The 15580-nt window shown below is 44.6% G+C and overlaps 1 protein-coding gene and 1 long non-coding RNA gene across 3 annotated transcripts in view; one reads left to right on the top strand and one right to left on the bottom strand.

The window, feature by feature from the left end:
• LOC129868045 (roundabout homolog 3-like) overlaps nucleotides 1-15580 on the bottom strand; it is a 293102-nt gene that overhangs the window by 86685 nt on the left and 190837 nt on the right. The gene's annotated exons all lie outside the window — the stretch shown is intronic.
• Nucleotides 2782-4105, top strand: LOC129868046 (uncharacterized). Its single transcript, XR_008761717.1, has 3 exons — nucleotides 2782-3013; nucleotides 3722-3805; nucleotides 4032-4105. It is a non-coding gene; the product is annotated as an uncharacterized LOC129868046 (long non-coding RNA).

Here is a 15580-nt window from a genome sequence, read left to right as displayed (position 1 = left end):
GCTGCCGCTTTCAAGGAGCGGGACTCTAAAACGGAAGCTTATAAGAAATCCTGCTATGCCCTCCGACGAACCATCAAACAGGCAAAGCTTCAATACCGGACTAAGATCGAATCGTACTACACTGGCTCCGACGCTTGTCGGATGTAACAGGGCTTGCAAACTAAAAAATGTATTAAGTTATAAGACCTCTATGATTCATTTTGTCTGTTATACCAGCGAATCGAATGTGAGGTTTTTAGATTACATAACACTTGAGGAAACATAACTTAAGGGCCGATGTATTTTCTATGTTTTGTTCACCAACAATCTAACCACAAAGCTGGCAATTCTTTCCCCTCTCTTTCTGGCTGCCCTCCCCTTCAAGTTTGTTTATTTGTCATATACACATGATATGCATGGAGTACACAGTACAATTAAATTCTTACTTGCATTGTCAAGAGGTTAACCTACAACAACAATAAGAAAGGTATGTAGCTAAATAAATAAAAACAGTAATATAAATAAAAGCTTAATTCAATAATTTACCAATTTAATAACGAGCAGTTCACTTATTTATATATATTTTAATACAAATTGTTCCATAGTCCATATGGAAATAACAAACATGAGCCAAGTATGGAATAGGTTATAAGAATATCACTCATTAAATTTTTGTCAGTTCTACCACCTCAACATTGCTAATTTTAAATAGGGTTAAATATAATGTTGTTAAGTTCAGCTTCAGTCCACAGGGGGGCACTGTGTCACTTGGCTGTGCTTCAGTCAGAAAAACATTCTCTTATCTCTTTGGTCTCAGCTACTAGCCAGCCAGTAGTTACTGAATGGGCTAGCCAGCCAAGCTAGCTACTAGGGCTGACCCCGTTTAGTCAACTGGTCGATTGTTTAGTCGATAGGCTGTTGGTCGACTGAGATTTCTTTAGTCGAGCAGTAGCCCCCCCCCCCCCCAAAAGATATATATATATATCGTGGTGTACAAGACACCTGTCTGATTCGCGTTGAGTGGACTGATCAATTGTGTAGGCAGTAGGGATGGCACAGTCCATCAGTATAAGACATGATACTGAAATTGTATATGGTTTCATTACATAAACAATAGTGCAAAACTAATAAAAATTATATTATTTAATAACAAATGCACTTTCTCCCTCGTTGGATAGTGGCCGCTGTCCACGGTTCTAAAACACATCAGTGCGCTGTTGAATTGGCACCTTTTCCTAGACCATGTTGATATGTGCACATTAGCAATGTTAACCAGCATATTGGTGTTGAGAGCAATGCCGCGGAGGCACTAGCAGAATGAGGAGATGAGAAAACAGCTCTTGCCTTATTGACTAAGAAAGGTGAGGAGAAGGAAACCCAAACTTAATTAGGTCTATAATCAATAGCCTAACTGTTAAATGTCCCTGGCTTTATTAATCATCAGTATATTTACAGAAATACGGTCAGATCCTGCTTCTGTTGCCTGTTTGTAGTTGTATTTGCATTTATTATGGATCCCCAATTGTGACCCGATTCAGAAAACTAGGCGTATGTCACAAGTCACCACTTCACAGGAGAGCCGTTTGAACGTAAACAATATTTTTTTAACAAAATGCATTTTTTGGGGCAAAAATGCCTTCTCGACCATGTTAACTTTCATGTGCCTTAATAACTAATGTGTATGCCATCTGTAAATACGAATACAATTGTTAAATTACAGGCCCTGTTGGTTAAGCTACAGAAAAGTCAGCAACCTTCCCACTAGCCATGACTGGCTGAGATGAGTGGGCTGGACATGCCGAGAGAGGAGTTCGGATTGGTCTGCCATTTTGAAGGCGTCTGTCTATTTGAGCTTGTCAGTCTGTTGGTAATCCTATCAAATGCGGCTTTACATTTGTTTTATTGCGTAGTGGAGCTGCATCATTTTTGCTCTCCATTTTCTGGAGGATCAAGTTTTGAAATCAGTGGAATTGGAGTATGATAGCTAAAGTCTCTGGATTACATCCTCAAACTAAGGGCAACCGTGGTATGGCATTCCTGACAGGGAGACAGGTCCATGATGCATGTTGAAAAGTATGCAGGTGAGATAGTCTAGCGTTAGCTAGCTACTGTACATTTTTATATATTACACATTTCAAATTTTGACAGAAAGTGGTTTCATTTCAAGCTAAAGTGCACTGTTAGCTAGCTAGCTAACGTTAGCTGGCTGGCTCCCTAGCTGGTGTTATTATTTCTTTCCCAGAGCCATTTGCTTTTCTAGTTAGAGTCTAATGTTAGCTAGCTAACATTGGACCTGGTTGGTTAGCTCCCAGCACTGTGGCATTGTTGCCACTTTGTTCATTGTTGTTTAACTAGTTAACGTTAGCTGGCTGGCTCGTTAGCTAACGTGACGTGTGTACAACACCCATTGAATATGGCCGGTGTCAGTAAATGTCTGCAAAAAAACTTAATGAAATTGTTGACAGCAGAGCTGGTTAGGCTGTTTTCATATTATCCAGAGGTAAACTAATCATCGGTCAGTGTCAAGTGTGTGCTTCGAGAGAGAAACAAGATGGGTGGGGCTAAAGCTTAAGAAGGTGTGAACGATGCTGAATGGTTATAGACAAAGAAGAGCTCTTCACTAGATACATTCAAAGGCGATTTACTCAAAAGTGAGCTTACAAGTTGATCAACATTCAAAGCAGAATTACTTTCCCATTGTTCCTCAAATGCAGTGTATGATACATAGGCGGAAATCCCAGGGGGGACGGGGGGGACACGACCCCCCCATCCTGGGGAAAATATGATTTGTCCCCGCCCCAATATATCACTGTAAACATAACTATGTAATTTCAATAATATTAATAATACGCAATGAAAGCACTTGTACTGATTATAGACACTTAATAGCGCGTTTTTAAATTTCACAAGATTGCGACCCCCCCGCCCTTTGCCTCACAATGGTTTGATCCACTGCCAGTTCTTTAGCTGGCAAGGTAATAGAGGGCTCGTATCTACTGTCCGAAAGGCACTCAATGTACGTAACTGACGTGAGGTAATCCAGTCAATCGCGCCTTAGCAATGTATATATTTTTTTTATGTTGCAGGGTTCACACACTAGCTGAATTTGCAGAGCTAGCGCGCAAACTAAAGCAAACATTAACTATCAAGCTAGCTAGTACCTATTCCATTTATGTGGCGTCGTCAAAGATGGAATATTTGCTATCGTCAGTTTATTCCAAGATTAGCATGCAGCTGTAGTGCTTCAAAGTCCCTGTGATAAGGTTAGCGATAAACTGAAGTCCAAACTGAATAAAACTACACTCTCTTATACCATTGTCTTAAATATATTTAATGGTCTCGTTGCAAAAGCTAAATTGTCGCTAGTGAATTTTTAATTTTTTTCACCTTTAACCAGGTAGCAAAGATTATAGCAGACACCACAGAAACGGAATTGGTGCTCGCTAGCTTTGCAAATTCAGCTATTGTTGGAAGCCTGCCAATATGAAACAAACTATGTTAAAATTTCAAAACGTTGCAGCATGTGTTGTGTAAATGTGTGTGTGCAGCTAGACCGGTCAGCCAGCCAGCCAGGTAGAAAAATGTCAGAAAAAAGTAAAAAGACGGACATCAGAGTATTTTTCAGTACACCAAAACGCAAAGTAAGAACTCTAGTAGCCTAATATCTCAAAGACCAGTTGATAAAATGTTCATAATAAAGAAGTGAAATGCTAATGGAAATATTTCACAATGATGTCATTAGGCAGAGCAGGCAACAGATGGCACACAGACAGCAGAGCTGGGGACAGATATGCAGGGACAGACTGGCAGAGACAGGGAGTCTCAGGTAAGTTTGTTGAGTCTTTGTTTGGCAACATTATGAAAGGTTCTCAATTTTTTTGATTTCTAAAATAGGGACATAATTGGAAAATGCCATGAATACCCCCACTCTCAATTTAAACTGGTGACTGAACCAAGATTTGTTTAAGGCAATGGTATTGCTGTTGTGATTAATTGTGTAGTTTTGGGTACCGGTAGTTAGGAGTACAGCAAACACCTTATTTCTTTTCTAGGAGACAGACTGTGAGTCAGTGAGGGTGGTGAAAGGGAAAGAGCCAAGGAGAGAGACTTGAGGACAGTGTCACAGCAGGACCAGGTGTCACCCTTGTTGCCAGCAGCACCAGTATAGGGGACAGTGGCACAGCATCGTCCAGTTACCTCAGTGATGACACAAAACCATATCAGCCACACTGTAAGAAATTGTATTAGATATTGGTAACTTGTTTTAACAACTTCTCAACATTACCTATAAGTTGACACAACATACACACCCCCTCTTTCTCTTGGACATATGCTGGACACATTGGACATATACACGGCACCCACAATTCCCCTCCCCCATGACAATCACACAGACACACCCAACCCATGGTTGGACCTCAGGACAAAGAACTCTCAGGAACCAATAGAACGTGGACACCAGGCCTGATCAGGACTACCCAAGACCCAGATCGACCAATCGGAAGGCCGGACTCGCAGATCTACCTACTTTGCTTGTTGTCTATATAGTACTGTACAATTCTGGAAACTGGCCTCTTTCCCGGACGATTCACTAGGAGTCAGACAGAAAGAGCCTTGCTGCAAGATTTTACTAAGATATCTTTACATGTGATTAAACGGCCTTATTATAAAATTATCCACCTCGTCCTATTGTCTCCTCTTGTTCTCCTGTCAACAGTAAACGTTTTACTAACAAACTTGGTAGCAGAGGATGGTTAAAACATATTTGTATTCGGCCCAATAGAAAATTCATCGGACAGGAGACGAGAGGGAGAAAGATTCCAGAGGAGAGGTGACCTTTGAGGGAGAATCGCGATTCAACCCACACAGGAAACTGATCAGAGAGCTCGAAACTAAAGAGGTGAGCAGATGCCCGTTTAACCAAAATCTGTATATTGTATTATAGCCAATATCTAAATTCAATGATCAGGAGTACTGTGGTGAGTGTGAATTGTTGCTAAATTTATGTGGAATTGTTTAGAATTTAAGGCATTGTGTACAGATATCTAAGTATTAATAGGTCAAAGACTTATTCACATAGTCTGGCACTACGCGGTATGCTGATCGAGTAGGTGTACAGTGAAGGATAAGCTTTATAACGATTCACATAGTCGGGCCATATTTGACAGTCGATCAGATAGGGGTTACCGTGAAGAATCCACAATTAAAAGATGGGATCCATATAGCCGGGCAGTAGTTAGATTTGGCAAATCAGCTAGGTGTTACCGTGAAGACCCATAAAAAATAAAAATAAAAATATATAACGATTCACACAGTCGGGCCATATTTGACAGTCGATCAGATAGGGGTACCGTGAAGAATCCATAATTAATATAATACGTTTTCAAATAGTCGTGCAGTAGCTATACTTAGCTAGGTGTTACGTGAGAAATCTAATGTGAATTCAAATAGTCGTGCAGTAGCTATACTTAGCTAGGTGTTACGTGAGAAATCTAATGTGATATTGCATGTGTAAGTTGTGTTGTAATTGTATGTGTAAGTTGTGTTGTCGCAATGTGGGGGATTGAACGTTCCACGAGACCAATTGCTACTAACTAGCCATATGCTAGTTGAGGCTGTGCTAAAGTGACCGCCGTGTCGATGTGTATATATTGCTGTGAAGCAACTATTTTCTGCTGATGAGTTGACCGGATTTTTCCCTCTCCTGCTGTTGATAAATCCCTAAGGGTGAGAATCAATTTGAAAATTATTATAGAAGCGCGTGAATTACTAGTATATTGTCCCCAAAGGAAATTTCTGAAATGTTTTGGCAAAGTATTTAATTAATCGGAAAAAGTTCAAATTAAATCGGAAAAGTTAATAGAAATAATATCTTTCGAATTATATATCATATAATTGCCATTCCAATTATATCAGGAGCGCCTGAATTACTAGTATATTGTCCCCAAAGGAAACTTCTGAAATATTTTGCCAAAGTATTTAATTAATTAAATTAGCGAAAAGCTATAATATTTTTTATTATAAGTACCTAAAACTGTCATTCCAAATATAACAGGAGCGCGTGAATATATTCGTATATTGTTTCAAAGAGATATAGCTGAAATATTGTTGGAAAACGAAAATAATTCATCGAATACACGGCAATAAAATCCTTTGTCCACGCGAGTCGGACACGAGACTGGGGGAGGTTAGTGGAAGAAAAATACATCGCTGGTTTCGATCAGTGACGGGCTAAAGTATACAAAGATAATAATAGACCCAGACATAGCTTAACGACAAAATGACCACGACTATCGTCCCCAAACACAAATTCAACGAATATTTAGATCAGAGAATGAAAGACAGAGCAGGCGGGAAATTACACTACAAACCCGTTAAAAAGATTTGGGAGGAAGTGAGGCTGAGATGGACTCAAACAGGTTTCCTTAGTGGAGTCGCCCCATCAAAAGGGCAACTCCTCATTATGGAGAAAGAATTGGAGGAAGCAGTGAAGCAAGGGATAGAATGTGAAGTTGATAAGAATAAGAGTCACTTATTTAAAAAAGAAGGGACAAAGCAAAGGGAAAAGGCACAGGCTGAGATGAGAATAGGTTTATGGGCAATTGAGGAAATTAGGAAAGCTCTCCCTTACCGGAAACCTGATACGATGGGAGTGGTCACTGGAGCACCAACTGACACCAAAGAGGGCAGGCCCAATAATAATGATGGCCCACCTACCACCACAGCAACCCCATCGGCCCCCACCCATCTATACCCAGAACTGCCACAGGGAGAGAAAAAAGCACCACCTCCCTATTTTCAAAATCCATTCACTCACCTCCCTCAAAACCCCTTTCTGACCCCTGCTGTGGTACAGGCACCAGTGTTTGTGGTGCATGAAGGACACCTAAAAGGAAGCATGACTTTGGGGATCCAAGAAGGGCAACTCCTGTGTGAAGAGAGGCCTGATCATCGAGACAGGGAGGAGAGGGATAGAGCATACACACAGGGACGTGGGGGGGGTTCCAACTCCGCCTCACTACAGGGACACAGTGAGTCTCTATCAACCTACCCACAAGGACGGGGTGTTGGGTCTCAACTAGGCCCTTTGAAGAGAGAAGACAGAGAGCTGGTTCAGTTCTCTTCCACTCCAAACCCAGACTGGTTCAGAAACAGAACACGGGGGGATAGTCAAATAGTCACTGAAGGGTCATGGTCGCCACCAGGACATTGTCCCTCTGGGGCCTTTCTAAGAGGGAACCACAGCAAGGACGATGAAGGTGGGAACAGAACAGGACAAGATGAAGAGGAGGAGGAGCGGGACCTCAGGGAGTCATTGGCACGGGCCAGATCTATGATAGAAGATGCTGAATGTGGAGAGGGCTCGTACCATATAAAAGGGGTAATGATGGGGAAGGTGACGGATTTGGTCGAACCTATTAGACAGTCCGTTCGTCTCAAGGAACAGAACAGCAGGGGAGTCTCGTCCAGGGCAGATTGGGATCCCAAACATGGAGGACGAGAAGGGTCGGAGATGCAGATGCCGTTGAGACCCACTCCGGACGGAGGGCATGAAGAATACCAACCCTGGAAAATAACAGACCTCACCACTTTGATGGGACAATTACCCAGCCTGCATGGGGGTGCCTCTGCATGGCTCCTTCAACTGCAAACACTGACGTCCGGCCTACGGCTCTGTCTAGGTGACATAAGGGCCCTTCTGGCTAGAGCAACAGACCATACCACCATGAGTGCTCTGATAAGAGAGGCAGATCTTGCCACAGCCCCGGCTGCACTGGCCCAGGAAGACTTCCGAGCGGAATTGTGGGCAGTGTTGAGAAGGGCATATCCCACAGAACGAAACCATGCAACCCTTTCATCCTTCACCATCAATCCAGGGGAACAACCGGCAGCCTACCTAGACAGAGCAAAGACCACATGGAGAACTGTTCATGAAGAACCATATGACCATACTGGCACCACGGTCAGCATGTGGAAGGAGATGGTGGTGAGCGGCGCTCCCATTGAGGTCCGAACTAAACTAAGGGCCACGGTGGGGTTAATGGCACTTCCCCAGGCTCAGTTCAATTCCCATGTACATCATCACATCACCCAATACAATAAGGATAAGGGAGGGGCTGAAACACAAGTCCAGTCCCTACAGGTACAACTTTTGAAACTACAATTGAAAGAGGCCCAGAAAGGAGAAAAACCCAAGAAACAGATGGTGGCTGAAGATCAACAAGACATCTCACAAATCATTGAAAAAACGGTTTCACAAATGATACAGCAACAACAACCACCCATGGCCCCACAGGGACCTCCCATGCCAGCACCAGGGATGGAACAACCTGTCCCGATGGCCGCACAACCATACTATTACCCACCACAACCAGGCTATTCGTCTACATGGGGAAAACAACCAAGGAACACTGGACCCTGGGGGAGCTGTTACAATTGTAAGCAGACAGGACATATGGCTCGCCAGTGTCCATACCCAGTGACAGCGGCCCAAAATCAGTGGGTGGCAAACAGGGCACGAGGATTCGCCCCTAGACCGAGAGGGGGAGTAAGGCCAATGATGTATCAACCCCGTGCAGCCCAGCAACCGGCATACAATCACCCTATCACAGACCTGAACCAACAGCCGCCTCCTCCCTTCCAGGGCATGTCAGATGAATATGCCCCATGGCCCTGAAGCTGCCCACCACCACAGAACGAGTATGGGGGTCAACATTTTCCACTACACACCGAACCAACTATCATGTGTGAGGTGGAGGGAGTGACCCACCAATTTTTGGTAGATACAGGATGTACGTATTCTGCCATAAGATCTCGTCAACCACTCTCTTCGGAAACAATACAGGTGGTGGGGGTATCAGGAACACCCGAAGCACAGAACAAGACCATTCCATTGCTTTTCTCATGGGGCCCTTCCAATTTGAAGCATCAGTTCCTATACTGTCCCAATTGTCCAATCAACCTCCTAGGAAGGGATCTACTATGCAAACTGAAATGTTCAATTTACCTTACTGAGAAGGGCGTGGAGGTCTCCATTGATCCTATTCCTTCAACACCTGCCCACCCCGTCAGTGTACTGATGTTACCTATCATCCCAACCCCTGTGTTGTCAGCAACACAAGAAATCTATTGGCTAAAATGCATTGAGACAGGTCCTGGGACCCCGGAGGTCCAGTTTAAGTTCAATCAACTGAAATCACAGATCTATGCATTACACCCATACAAGACCCCACAAGCTGAAATTCACTGCACATTGAATGTGACAGAAAATGACGTGAACACATACACCGATGACTGGGATGAGAACATGATGCACCTAACGCCATCCATCAGGTGTTGCACCGTTGTGTGTGGACAAGAGGGGGTGGCAGCACCAGTTATCCTACCACCTCATTTGAAATCCTGGTACTTACTAGGGGAGGAGTCAGCTCCCCATGTTACACTAGCGGTGGGAAACGGTTTTGAAGCAAGGAGCCTGGGCCCTATGATCAGACGAGCATCCAAACTTCAGTGGGAACCCACCCAAACACCGGGAATACACAAGGCCACCACTGAAAACATGTGGAGGTTCATGACTGTTGACACTGAAGAACACTGTCTTCCAGAACGACTGACCCTGCCAAGACACCATGGTAAGCCATACACCGACCACCCATCTACCAAAGCATTGATCTCCACCATAGATGAAAGGTTATGGACTCACACCCCTTTTGATGTGGGCCAACTACAGGTGACACCGGTCACCATCACCCTACTAAATCCAGATCAAATACCTATTTACCGAACTCAATACCGTTTGAAACCCGAACAGATCATGGGGATCGAACCGACCATTGATGGGTTACTGAGAGCACAGGTTATCTATCGAACTGTATCTCCATGGAACACGCCGATTCTACCAGTGCTGAAAGCCGGAGGAGAAACATACCGGATGGTTCAAGACTTCCGAGCAGTAAATGACGTTACTGCACCAATAGACCTACCTGTCCCTGACCCTCACATCACTCTGAGCAACCTGTCTCCAAAACACCAATACTTCACGGTGGTGGATCTGGCTAATGCTTTCTTCAGCATCCCACTTGATGAAGCCTCTCAGCCACTCTTTGCTTTCACGTATGAACATCATCAGTACACTTATTTTGTTCTTCCACAGAGTTATAGGTGTTCACCCGGAATATTCAATCATATCCTAAAGACACACCTGGCAGAGTTGAAAATCCCAGAAGGTGTGATACTAATCCAATATGTAGATGACCTTTTGCTGGGGGCTCCCACGTCGGATCTCTGCCTTCAGATGACAAAAACACTACTGGACTTACTGGCCGTCAAAGGATACAAAGTCAAAATTAGCAAAGTCCAGACCTGTCGCAGAACTGTCCTTTTCCTTGGCAGAGAAATCTCAGGAGAAGGAGCAGGACTCTCCAAAAGCCACAGAGACTCGATACTTCATCATCCACGCCCCATCACGGTGTCGGGAATGTTGTCTTTCCTTGGCTTGACAGGGTACAGCCGAACACACATCCCAGACTACACTGCCAGAACTGAGCCACTGAGAGAAATAGTGCGAGAGGCGGGACCAAGGAACCTACACTCGTCATTGACATGGACCACTGAAGCATCAAAGGCGTTTGCACTCTTGAAAACAGATCTCTCAGTGGCAGCAGCATTGACATCACCTGACTACAAAAACAAATTCCATCTGGATGTTTCTGAAAAGGAAGGATTCACATCATCCATCCTTTTTCAGAAACAAGAGGGGGAGAGAAGAGTGTTGATGTATCACTCCTCCAAATTGGACCACATTGAAGTAGGACAAACCACGTGTTCCAGGTATGTGGCTGCAGTGGCAAAAGCTATTGAAAAAACAGCCCACCTGGTAATGTGTCATCCATTGAGATTCACACCCACCATGGGGTTGCAGCATATCTGATGAGCAAAGAATTCACGTTCAGCGCTGAAAGAAAAACGAAAATCCAGAATAAATGCACACAATCTCACATCACATTTGTCAACACTGACAAAAACATGGCAGACGCACTCAATGCTGAAGAAGGTCTGCCCCACTCCTGTGCAGAAAGAGCTGCACAAGAATTGAAACTGAGACCTGACCTGGGGAACGAACCACTCACCAACCCGGACCTATGGTTATACACAGATGGATGCTGCTATAGAGGAGAGGAAGGGAACATAGCAGCATACGCAGTGGTGCAGCAGCTCCCGGATAGATCACATGTGACTTTGGAATCTGCCATCATCACACAACCTGCATCAGCCCAGCTAGCTGAAATCATAGGGTTGACACAAGCTCTGGAGAGAGCTGAAGGAAAGACTGTAAACATCTACACCGACTCAGCGTATGCTCATGGAGCAGTCCATACTGATGGACCACAATGGGTTAGACGCAACTTCACCACCACAGGAAACATGCCAATCAAACACAAGACACAGATGGAAAAATTGATTAAATCAGTCTCATTACCTAAGAAGGTGGCCATCATGAAGTGCAAAGGACATCAACAACTGAAAAACAGAATCAGCGAGGGAAATGATGCAGCTGACAGAGCAGCCAAGAAAGCTGGTGGATACACCCCGAGACAAATGATACTTCAGATTCAACCAGCTCGGACTGAGCTCACAGGGCAACACATAAAAGAACTCCAGTTTTCAGCAGGACCCTATGAACACTCAGTATGGGGACAGAAAGGGGCCACCAAAGGACCTGATGAACTGTGGAGATGCCATGATGGCAGACTAGTGGCCCCTGCAAACCTCTGTCCAGAACTATTACGAGAAGCTCATGGGCCCACACACGAAGGCAAACTGAAAACTTTACAGAAGGTGTCCCACATCTGGTGGCACCCCCACATGAAAGACATGACAGATTTGTTTGTGACGAGTGTAGCATTTGTGGTAGCCACAATCCAAAGAAACCATATCAAACGCCCATGGGTTCATACCCAGTCCCAAATGCTTGTTTTCAGGACATCAGCATAGATTACACAGATATGGGGCAAGACAATGTGACAAATGGGAAAAGGTACCTGTTAGTTATGGTAGACAGGTTCTCTAAATGGGTTGAGGCAATACCAACAGCAAGGGAGGATGCAAAATCGGTCATTAAGTGGCTGCAAACCGAACTCATACCAAGGTACGGAGTCCCCAGGCAAATCAGATCCGACAATGGATCCCACTTCAGTAACAAACACCTGAGACAGGTGGAGGAAAGATTTGGCATAGTACACAAATTTGGGTCAGTGTATAAGCCCCAATCGCAGGGCCTCGTGGAACGCTCAAATCAGACTCTTAAGGCTAAGATAGCTAAGGTATGTGCAGGTTCGAAGTTGACATGGGTTGAAGCCCTGCCCCTGGCATTGATGGCCATGAGAGCCTCGCCAGGTGCAGGCACCCATCTCTCTCCTCATGAGATAATGACTGGGAGGGTCATGCCTGGTCCACCGAGGGAGGGAGGTCATATGCCCCCCCTCGATGTACAACAAATTGAAATGTCTGAATATGTGAGAAAACTGACGGAACTTTCTGCAGCTCTCTCCAAACAGATTCACAAGGTCCAGCAGGGGGAGCTGACGGGAGATCCGGCATCATTGAAGGTAAGAGTTGGTGACTGGGTAAGGGTGAGAGTCCACAAGAGAAAGTGGCTAGAACCCAGGTGGACTGGACCGTACGAAGTGGGGGAGGTTACTTCACACTCAGTCCAGGTCAAAGGTAAATCAGGCGCACCTTGGCACCACCTTACACATTGTACACCAGCCCCAACTCCTTCTAGAACTCTGACTGAAGTCAGGGCCGATTTGGCCAATCTCAATTCGACCCCAAACAAACAAACCTTAGTTGGTGAAAATGGGACGCCAGCCCCAGTTTCCACGAACTAAGGCTATTCACTTAGGACCGGGATATCTCACTCCCTGGGAAAGAATGGGAATTTCAGGTCCCTTGTTTGTTATTTTCATAATCATTATGGGAGTGTCCCTAGGAACTTTCACATGGCTCATACAACAGCTCACACATCCAACCCTCTCACATCATACAACCACTAATGTCACGTCTAACATTACCCTCGATCTCACCAGTCCCGTTATACACAAACGTAGCACTACACCCACAGACCAACCATGTACTCCAACAAAGGTTAGAAGCATCACCTTATGTGTACCCTCTAATGCAACCACTACCATCACACTGACTTGGGGAGTATTGGGAAAAGCTAGGAATGGCCTGGGAGGGCATGCTTTAGAGTACACCAGATTTGACTGGTATATGACAAAAGGGGGGTTTCAGGAGTGGACATGGAAGAGCCTGGTCGCTGAGACTGGTCCTGACTGGTCCAGTTATTCATCAGGGCAAGCAGTTCTTAGCTGGCGACAAAGATTAACATTGACTAGGACTAAATTGCGTAATTGGGGTCTATCACTAATTATCCGACCAGGTACTGGGACGGGTTGTCAGGATTTTATATTAGCACCTCAGGTAGAGTCTAGACAGGATCTACTATATTGGCCATTAAAAATCTGCATTACACAGCAGGCTCAGCCCTCTGCTATTTCTGACCGGTTTACTGTATTAAAATCTAAGGGGAAGGGTGAGTGGGTTCCTATTAATATGGTCACCACTCCTACTACCCCTGATGATACCATTCTTACTGTCACCGGAATCTCAGGATTCACTAACAATTGGCTTTTATTGACTGAACAAGCAGCTAACACAACCCTGAAAAGCTGTGTTGTTTGCATGGGAGCTAGACCATTGCTCCGCATAGTCCCAGCCGCTATTAGCGGAGACTGTCTAATACCCCTTATGGAAAGAGACAACCCACCTGAGAAGTGTTCACAGTGGGACGCTGTTTATCCAGTAGTCACCACGGCTGTCAAGAAACCGATATTCTCCTCCAGTGTGGCTAGAGCTAATTTTACATGCATAACCATGACAGTTGGAGGGACATTCTTGGGTAAGCTCCCTGCTAGATGGTGCGGGTACACTTTCATGCTCACGGCAATCTTTAAACCAGTGTCTAGAGCTGATGTGTGGTGGTGGTGTGGGGGAACTAGTCTGTTTGACAGACTTCCCCTCAATGCCACTGGTACTTGTGCACTTGTAACTCTTTTGTTGCCCATCTCTGTCTACCCCATAGGCGTCCAAGATCTGCTCACCCGTATACAAGCCCTGGGTCCTGAATATTGGCCTATCAGGACCAAGCGCACGGTGGGCCCTTCTGCTGGGGACCCAACTTACATTGATGCAATTGGTGTCCCCAGGGGGGTACCAGATAAGTATAAACTGGTTGACCAAGTGGCCGCAGGTTTTGAATCATCATTTTGTTGGTGGTGTACAGTTAATAAAAATGTGGACAGAATTAACTACATTCATTTTAATGTCCAGAAACTGGGCAATTGGACTCAACAAGGCTTCGAGGCGGTCCATGGACAATTGGCAGCTACGTCCCTGATGGCATTTCAAAATAGAATCGCGGTTGATATGTTATTGGCTGAACGGGGGGGGGGTCTGTGCAATGTTTGGTGAACAGTGTTGTACTTTCATTCCCAATAACACAGCTACGGATGGGAGTCTAACTGTAGCATTGGAGGGACTTCGTACCCTTAATGGTAAGATGAAACAGCATTCTGGAGTGGACACTACTATGTGGGACTCATGGATGGATGCTTTTGGTAAATATAAGACGCTGGTTTCCTCCATCCTAGTATCAATTTCTGTTTTTGCGGCCATTCTTGTACTTTGTGGATGCTGTTGCATACCATGTGCGCGCACGCTTGCTAGCCGTGTTATAACTGCCGCCATAGACCCTAATCAGGAAAGGGCCCAAATGTTCCCATTGCTTGAGGATGGGGAAGCTGGACCTGTCTATATATTTGAGGACTAAGATACTTTTATGTCACGTCTCTTGTGAGACGTGAAGAGAGGGAATTAAAAAATTTGTCTTCTGACGAATTTTATCCCTTAGCTTTGTCTTTTTATACTTTTATGTCACGTCTCTTGTGAGACGTGAAGAGAGGGAATTAACCTGTTGGGGATGGGGGCGCTGTTTAGACTATTTATGCTAATTTGGCTAATTTTTTAAACGGCTTCCCACAAAATCCTTGATCGTACAATATGCATATTATTATTATTATTGGATAGAAAACAGTCTATAGTTTCTATAGGAGTTGAAATTTTGTCTCTAAGTGGAACAGAGCCCATTCTACAGCAATTTCCCTGACATGGAGTCAGATTTGAGAAATGTTGGCCACTCTTCTGAAGTCAGTTATAAGGGCACTGTCGTTGCTATGACTATACGGACACTTCTTACGTCTTCCCCTGGATGCCTTTACGTGATGACGATTCCAACGGGGTCGATTGCGCGTTCACAGGCCCTACAAATGAAAAAACCCTGAAGCTAGTCATTCTTTGGGAGCTGCGTCATGAGCCTAGAGGACACCGGCGCGCACCTGTTCCAAGCGTTAGTTTAGCCTGTTATATTTCTCCGGTCATCTTTTCACTCGTTATAGGAGTTAAAAACATCATAAGGTAGTTAATTTAAAGCGTTTTATAGCAATTTATATCCGTTTAGTGCGATTTTGGGACATTTATT

This window comes from Salvelinus fontinalis, chromosome 13 (assembly GCF_029448725.1).
Source record: "Salvelinus fontinalis isolate EN_2023a chromosome 13, ASM2944872v1, whole genome shotgun sequence".
Lineage (NCBI taxonomy): Eukaryota > Metazoa > Chordata > Actinopteri > Salmoniformes > Salmonidae > Salvelinus > Salvelinus fontinalis.
This window is presented reverse-complemented; position numbering and strand designations above follow the sequence as displayed.